The sequence below is a fragment of the Mchenga conophoros genome, linkage group LG9, assembly GCF_057382185.1.
Source record: "Mchenga conophoros isolate Kocher_MC1m ecotype Shallow Benthic linkage group LG9, M_conophoros_male_GT1.1, whole genome shotgun sequence".
NCBI lineage: Eukaryota > Metazoa > Chordata > Actinopteri > Cichliformes > Cichlidae > Mchenga > Mchenga conophoros.
This window is the reverse complement of record NC_140534.1, coordinates 24,300,542-24,309,568: the sequence shown is the minus strand read 5'-3', so window position 1 is coordinate 24,309,568 and position 9,027 is coordinate 24,300,542.

The window sequence follows — 9,027 nt, the reverse complement described above, 5'->3', positions numbered from 1 at the left end:
CCGACCTCGATTTGCATTATAAATCTCAGCACACGCAGGGCTTCAGATTAAGATTAATCCACTTCATGACGACGTGCCCATTGATTACGTAACGACATAATTGGGATGATGATTTACTCTGCCACCGTTGACCATTAACGCCTGCGCTTAGAGGGCAAAAAATGCCCGTTTTGTTTTCCGTTTCATCTCGCCTTATCTTGATTAGTCTCATCGAGATCTTAGATCGACTGAAGCTTTTCCCATGCAAGAAAACAGTAACCAATACATACTAAAACAACAACAGCAACAATAAAAATTACAGTTTTCGTGTGGTCGCTCGCGCAAACAAAAACACATTACACAGGAGCTCGGTAGCTCTTGATAAATGGAGTCCTGCGTCTGCATGTGATGTGCAACTCCCTCTCCATTTCACCCTGACGACCTTCCTCCTGGTACACAAATATTGCTCATTACACGGAGGTTTATGTGCTCGATATAGCCATTGACCCTCAGCCTGCCTCTGGCTCCTGCCTTTCCTTCTCTCTTCCTCATCTCCTCACTGTCGATGGCTAGTTACCAATGGGGCAGTAAATTACAGCGGCTGGGCTGGGATTAAGTACGAGAGGGGGGCTGTCTGCGAGGCAAGGTGGAAAAGCAGCACACACACATATCCACACACAGATGATTGTCTTTTCGTATGCCAGACAACTCCACATTTTTTTACTGCTCCTCCCTCCCTGCCACCTGCAGATTGTGCTATCAATCATTCCAGTTTCCTGTTTTTACTTTTATGTTTGCAGATGCACACTTTGGGGTAAACATGCAACACTCTTTAGTGGCGAAAAAAAGACTTTTGTTTTGTGCATCTGCTCAGATAATAAACGTGGTGGAGAATGAAGCTGTGTGTACTTTGAAGAGACTACAGTTTGTTAAAATTGAAAAGAAGGTAATGTATTGCTAAAAAAGATTCTGCAAGTATGAGGGAATTTGTTTTTTGCTTTTCTTAAGGGAAAATTTTACTTTTTTCACATGCACATTTCTGAAACAAGTGCAACTACCTCAACAAATATCATAGTTGACTTTTTTTTTTTAAAGCTGCATGTGAAGATAAGCAACTTATTATTGTGGCTATATTTATATTTGCCTCTGCAGTGCATGTTTGTGGTAAGAGGAGCCTGTGGTGTTAATATAGGGGATGACCTCAGCAGTGTCCTCTTCTCAGTTCCTACTATAGACCGACTGTACACACATGGACTCGAGCTCAAGGCAGCTGATGGAAATAGAATTGCTGCAGGGATTTCTCCACCAAATGACCTGGAAAAGCCTGTTTGACTTGCGGGGAAATAAAATATACGTACTTCCTTTACGACTTTGCGATGGGCTCTTAATATCTCTGGAGTCATCTTTGCAAGATTTCTTGCTTAATTAAATCTGATCGTGTTGTTTTTTTAAGGAATAATATGAAATGAGAATTGTCGGCATCACAAGATCAGGGGAGCTTTAATGTCTTAAATATCAGGACTGTGCAGCGTTGTAGGAACAAATTCTCTCCATGACTAAATGCTAAACCAATTCAAGACTGCTCTCTTGGTGTGACTCCAAACTATTTGGCATTCCTTTCTCAGTTTTCTCTGCTGAGCTCTGCCAAACATTTTAGAAATAATTACATGTACTTCTGTGAATACTCCTAGGATTCGCTTTCTCTCTCTCTCACTCTTTCCTTCTTGCTTTCTCTCTTTCTTTTTCCTCACATGCACAAGACAGATATGCAAGCATTCATTGTGTTTGCATGTTTTCATGTGCAAGTGTATGGAGTGGAGTCGGCGTGTGGGGTCTTTGTGTCCAGGAGTGAGAGACCTGCTCCAGTGATTAATGGGGTTCCTGTGTGAGGCACCGCAAGGCGCCGTACACAATCGCTAGGCCAGACCGCAGCCCCGCCAGGCTTGTCCTTCACATGAGAGAAGAGAAAGGCGGGAAGGAGGAAGGAGGGAGGGTGGAGGGGAAATTTTTTTTCCCTCGTTGTCCTTTACTCTCTCTTTCCTTCCTTCTGCCCATCCATCCTCCTTTTTTCTTCCCCCTCCTCCCTAAAACTAACCACTTTAACCACCCACTCCCGCCTTTCCTACCTCTTCCTCCTTTCCGCTGGACCCCGTCCTGGGTTTAGCTCACCCTGTGTGCACGTTAACATGAGTTCTCACACGTGCATATACGCATGATGTGGAAAACATTTTTAAAAGACAAACATTTTTAAAAGGGGGAGGGGGGGCAGTGAGGGGGAGAGAGAAAGAGATAAAGTGAAACATTGGCTTTTGAAGACGACGCTGAGGTGGAGGGTGAGGAGCCTGCTGTGAATCCCTCTCCCTCTATCCAACCTCCCCTTCCCTGTGGTTTTGAGTATGTGGCCCCTCTTCTCAGTGTTAAACAAGTCTTTTAAATAGGCTTTAACCTGGGCCCACCCTCAATGGGGCCATTGTGGGAGCGGATGTGTGGACAGTAGTGCTTGGTAAACACTGCTACTTGTCCCTTTCTCACATTCTGAAACCATTCAGTGCCGGCTAGCCCGGAGGTTGTGTGTGTCTGTGCGCAAGTGTCAGAGTGGGAAAGGGGAAAGCAGAAATTCACAGATTGACAAGAAGCTTTACTTGTTTGTTTCTGTGTATGTGTGTGTGTGTGTGTGTGTGTAAAATTAATCACATACAAGTCCTAAATTTAATCTAAAATTCATATACAAGACTCCACCAAGTCCAGCAGGCTCCTTAATTTGGCAGTCAATAAATCTGAATGACCATCAAGGGGTCTGTAACCAATTTTCCTGCCCCGAGATCCACCTAGTCATCTTTTTGTTAACACTAAATGACTCTGGACTTATTTAGTTAACCCACGTCAGTGTGCGGCTGGATTTCATTATCTCTCCTCTCCCAGGGTCTCTAATTGGGCCTCACTGTTGTCGGCCTGGCACCTGCAGTTGGCCTGCATGTCACTGTAGCCCTGGTAACAACAACGCGCTGTGATGCTGATTCTCCAAGCTTCAGCGACTTGCACATACCCCCCACCCCGAGTACCCCCCCCCCCCCCACCTGCTCCTCCCCTGCCGTTCCCCCATTACCAGCACCACATTGTGCTCCGTCGCCTCGAGTGAAAAAACTGCCACTCGTTAGGAGTTGTGTGGTGATTTTTGTTTGACGACAACCAAGGATGGGATCTAGTTAAGTAACTCTCACAACGAAAGCAAGCGAGCTGCACTGCTCAAAACACACACACAACACACTCAGCCTTTTTTTTGTGTTTTTTTTTCAGTGGGCTCGCTCGTTTTTTTTTTACTTCCTGGCACTGATGACTTCATAAAAAACAGTGCACTCTGACATTGCTACGCAGACAATGAGAACTGAAGAAAAAAAATAGAGGAAGTGTTCCGTTTGTGATGGGAAACACAGCAGAGTGTGATTTCCTTGTATGAGCGAGAGTTTGACGTGACGAGAGACTTCCATTGCGTTCTGCCCGTGTGTAACCTTCTGTTATTGAGAAACAGCAAATTTTTAACTCATTCAAAGCCAAACGGTTTCTATAAAGCATGGAACTGCTGTAAAATAGCAGAAGTAGAGTGTAAGAACAATCATAATGATAAATAAAAAAAATTCCAAAGAGTGGAATTTTAAAATGATTTTACGTTAATCTCGGAAACCACAACCGCAAATTCTAACAATTGCTATCAGCTCTGCATCAGTATCAGACGAGTCACTGGCAGCCGAGCGCTTCCTGTGCTTTAGAAGCCTCTGTCTTTTTCTTTGAAAGCACGTGTGCTGCATGTAAACATTTCAATGAGGAAGTACTGCAGTCAAAGGAAAATAAGCTGATGAGGGGTTTCGGTTTTGTTGTCTGGGCACTCAGTTGAGCTAATATCTGTGCGTGCACTCCCACACTACATCTTCTGGAGCTGTTGCGTGTAAGCCATAAAGCACAAGTTGCCATGTATTGATTTCTGGGTGAAGCAGAGGAGGAGGAGAATCATCCAGAGCTGTAAATTCTGGGAGACATGTGTCCCGACAACACCGCTGTCTGAGTAGTTTTCACAGCAATCGAGGGGAGCGCAACGGCAGCTCAGAGGTCTGCAATGATCACGACGTCTTTGTGATGAAGTGGCCAATTGAGGGAGCCCCGTGTGGAAGTGTGGTTCGGCACAGGTGTGTGAATGTTGACCTCTGACTACTGCTGAGTGATGTGATTTAAATGGACTCTTGTTCAAAGCAGGAGACCCTTCATTTCTACCAGTGTCAGTCATTCTTAACTCTTTCAGCACCTGTTTCCCATGCCTCATTTTCCCGATTTTCTTTTTGTGTATTAACACTTTCTCCAACCAAAACAAATTACTTAAAAAAATCCCACAGCCATTCACACGACTAATCACAACAGCATGTTTAAGCTTATCATACTGGAAAGCTCCAAACATGAATGCATGTACTTGAAATCCATTTTTAAAAAAAACGTGGACCTGTTTTAATTTTTGCTTCGTCACTTTAAAAAACTGTTTACACCTGCATGATTACTGCCTCTGCTGCGGCTCTTCTTGCTACGTAAAGTTTATCTGTGTTGTGCGTAAATATTCATTACTAGAGCTCAAACATTCAGGGCATTCTTTTTAAACAACAGGACATTTTCAAAACACACTAACCTAAATTTAGTTTCCCCATAGCAGAAAACGGATGGATGGATGGATGGATGGATGGATGGGAAGCCTAAACAATTAGTCAAATGATTAAGAAAATTAAGCTACAGAATAACAGCTAAGGATAATCACCATTTGGCGCTTCCCTGTTGTTTTTCCTAATCAGGTATCTACAAATAATAAAGGCACTCTCGACTCTTGAAGTGGCTGATTTAATCAGCTCAGTGCAGCCATTCTTCTGATAGCCTATTAGGCAATCAATATTATTATGTCAGGAGGGAGTCTATAGCACATCACACAGATGAATAAAACATAGACCGAACATCAGGGAGAGACAATCCAGGGTGCATTAGTCAGACAGCGCTGTGACGTTGCCAAGTAAACAAAACACAAACTGGCAGGTTTTTGTTTCTTGCCCTAAACCTAAAGACACATAGTACACAAACAGCATAAGAGCACACGCGTATACTGTATGCACTGAGGGAATTCCAAACATAGTGCTTGTTTGTTGGGGAATGAATGGAGGCATTGAACGGCGAACATTTCTTGTCACAGTGCAGTGGTGACAAAGGAAGACGGGAGAGGCAAGTTGCTGAATTAATGAATTGTGTCTGTCTCAGAGCTGAACAACTGAATCTCATGAATATTGCGTTACTATTCAGTTCACATGGCCCTGCAAGGTATAAAAGAAATATAATACTACGCAAACTCATTTTATGTAAACAATTAACATCAGTGGGTTAAAAAAAAAGAAGCAAAAAAAGCCAACACACACTTGGAGTTGTCTTTATTGCATCTCCACACTCATCGTCATTAAAGGTGGAGGGAAAAGGAAGAAAGAAATAGTGACCACTCCTTTAATGGGCAGCTGATGATGTCATATCACTACACAGATTCTTTGGTCTCCAAGTAAACCAGCTCTTCTACTTGCTGATTGGCTGACTGGCTTTGAGAGGGGGAGGGTGGTTTTCTTCCCCTTCTTCTTCTTCCTGCTTCTGGATTAATCCCTTTGCCAGAGTGAGCTCATCTCTCCACTTCGTTTTGCTGTCTCTCATGTAACCTCAACAATTATTCTTAATGCAGTCATGTCCAAGTGTACAAAACTGGATGGTTTAGAGGGCTGTATTGTCCCTAGAAGATGATGAGGTGTGCTTTCTGCTCAGGTTTTTAAAGTAATCTTATTAACTAAACACTTAGGTGGCAAATTGCGCCTTCTGCTTGAAATCCAATAAGTTTGCCTCTTGCAGGCTTTTGTTGGCAAAGTCTGCTTCCTCGAGAGTTCCTTTCACTACTTAAGTCTCATCCCCTGTAGCCCTGCCGCTTGTTTTCATAGCTGTGATGAACGGCGCCCTGAACTCTTGCACTGGTTGCCCTCTGCAGTGAAACACAATGCCATGTGCCTCTATCACACTCATGTCTGGGGCTACAGGTGACCAGCTGTCTGCTTGTATTCCTCTCCTCTGGGACAGCTGGAGCCATCAATCAGCTCACCCCCTCCAACCCCACCCTCCCCGAGCCCCATTGTGCCCGTCTGCCTGGTCTGACCACCACAGCAGCACCGTCAGACTCATCTCATCTGCTCTTTCGCTCCTCCGGGGAGCACTTCTCAACTTCCACGTAGTTGCGAATTCATGCTTGTTTCCAGGCTTTCAGGACAAGCTGTGCAAATCTCTCACTGTCTCTGGTGTTGGTTTTTGGTTTGAGTACTCATTGATGAGTTTGGCATTTGGCTCCCATGAACTTGCCCTTCATCTAACAGCTAGTTTTATGATGCCTCTGATGGTCATAAATTGATACATTGTTGAGCCCACTCCACACAGCACGTGCAGTCACAGTCCTTTCTCCCTCTGCAGATGGAAAGCATTGAAGCCCATTATTGTGTTCTTGGAGGGGCGTCTTCCACCATGAACTCTTTGGCACACTTTTAAAGAGAGTGGCCTTAATGTATTCAGGCCTGATTCACAGTGGCTTTGGCACTACCGCTACCATCCCCCCAGCCTACACACACACACACACACACAACTCTTTTTCTTAAAAGAGAGAGTAAACATGTGTGAGTCGCACTGTTCCTTGGAACTTTTTCTTGTTTATCAAAAAGGGAACTGATGAGCCTGACAGGGGACTTCAAAGGGGGACATTAAAAAATTCAGTTTACCTCAGGAGAACTTTGTGAAGGACACTTGATCAAAGAGCAGAAGGACCCAACAGTTGCACACTAAAACTTTTTATGTGACCCAGATTTGCCTGTTGCATAATGCTTGTCTGTCGGAACAACATTGTTGAACCTGTGTCAGTTATCTGAAGTTTGCCAGAACTGCTACTATAATTAGGCTAAACCAAACCATAGAAGTGGCTGAGCAAGCGTGTCTCCAAGCTCTCCGAGCCTTGTCAAACAGAGGGCTAATTGTGAATGTTGGTAATTATTAGCTATTTTATAAAGAAAGAAAGCAGAATTCCTCGGTAATGGTGACTGCTGCTTCTGCTCATGTGACTATCAGTTTCTCCCTCTGGTCTGTGGACAGTTCATTGTTGTGTCTTAAAGAGCTGCAGGGCGACAGGGAAACTAATTGGGTGGAGCATGTCTGGACATACTGACTCCCAGGCTCTCTACTGGAGCGTCGCTGTGCCACACACGCACACAGACACACTCACCTTACTCGATTATACACCTTTGACGTGTGAAAACAAAAAACAATCATTACTATAAAGCATGCAATCCAATCAGCGATAACAACAGAGACTCTCTGCACAGATGGCACTATTAAATGTTTATTTACATCCTCAGTTACTTAACCTTGTGCTTTAGAAAGATGTAAGTTAAAGGTGCCTGATATTTCTTTCTGATATTTATTCACTTTTATTGTAACTGCGCATGCCTTTTTTTGTTTGTTTTTACAAACAAGCTTCGTGATGAGCAGTTATCCGTGGTTTTTACCATGTTTATTATCACAAAGCCATTCAGTCCTGATCCAGCGCTAATTTACGGCTCCGGTGAAACTGCTGCCTCCAAAGCAAACGACGTCAAGTAAATCTACGTGTTTGCATTTGTTGGGTGTTATTTTAGCACCACTTATTCTAATTTGAATAGAGAAACTCTGTGTTTTCAGCGAGAGCTGCGGAGGGACTGTTTCTGCTGCCATTCGGCTTGAAGTGCCTGTTTTTGGCTTTCAGGGTGGGGCTCTAAGGGAGGCCCTTGGGCACAGTAGGTAGTGAGAAAGGGGTCTTCTTTAAGGAGGACACAATTTGCATAGGTCTATGTACACAGCTTTCGGAGACCTCTCCCCAAATATCTGAGTCGAGCACCTGTATTGACATTGGCAGAACACTTTGTCTCAGGATTCAGGTCCAGCTAGGAATGAAAGCAAACCACCACAGCGCGCTCGCCGTGGGCAGCTAGACTCGCAAATACCTGAGAGGACTTTATCAACTGGGGTGGGGAGGGTTCGTGACGCTGCTACTTCATGAGAAAAGGGTTGCAAATGAATCCCATCAGTGATTACGACACATAGAGTTGTGTTGTAATCCAACAACTAAAAGAGATGATGTAAAAGAGTTGATGATACAGTCTTGATCCCTGGGGACAAAAGACAAGGTCAGCAAATGAAGTTAAATGTATTTAAGTGGGGCCTTTCTGCTGTTATAGAGTTTGTTTTATTTAACTGAGAGAAAGAAAACAAAATTCAGAGAAAACTATGGTCCTAAAAAGTAAACAAATGAAAGAAGGAAGGAAAGTAAGATGAAATTAAGAGGAAACTATCACCCCAAAAATAAACAAATGAAAGAAGGAAGGAAAGTACAAATGAAGTTTAGAGGAAACTATTGCACTGAAAAAGACTTGAGGGAAGAAGAAAGGAAAACAATATGGAAATTATGAGGAAACTACAGCCATGAAAATGTAATAATAAAAACACCTATTTCTTTTCAAAGAAATAGGTGTGTACATCCATTACACAAGATGGGCATGCAGTTTCTGGGGCTTTCAAACTCATCTCATTGCCCTAAATAAACATCAAGCCACTCAAGTTACTTTGTTAACCAACTTAGTTAACTAAACTGTTTTCACCATGTAATTTAAAAAAGAAAAGAAAAAAGAAAGAAAGAAGAGAAATCATTCCAGGACAGTAGTTGTGATTGCTTGGTTATGATAAGAGGTGGCGTTTCCTCTAAAGCCTACTTCACTTTTGCGTTCCATGTAAAAAGAAACTGAGTCAGAATTTCATGCAGCTTACTCAGTGTTTTCCTTTAACTGGAAATAAGCCACAGCGTATACAACATTTAGGCACCACCCACGTTACAATAGCAGGACTTTTATCTGCCTGGTGATCACACAGTTTGTGACTGCTCATCAACTGCTAATATAGAGAGGAACCTGGGGATTCCTATAA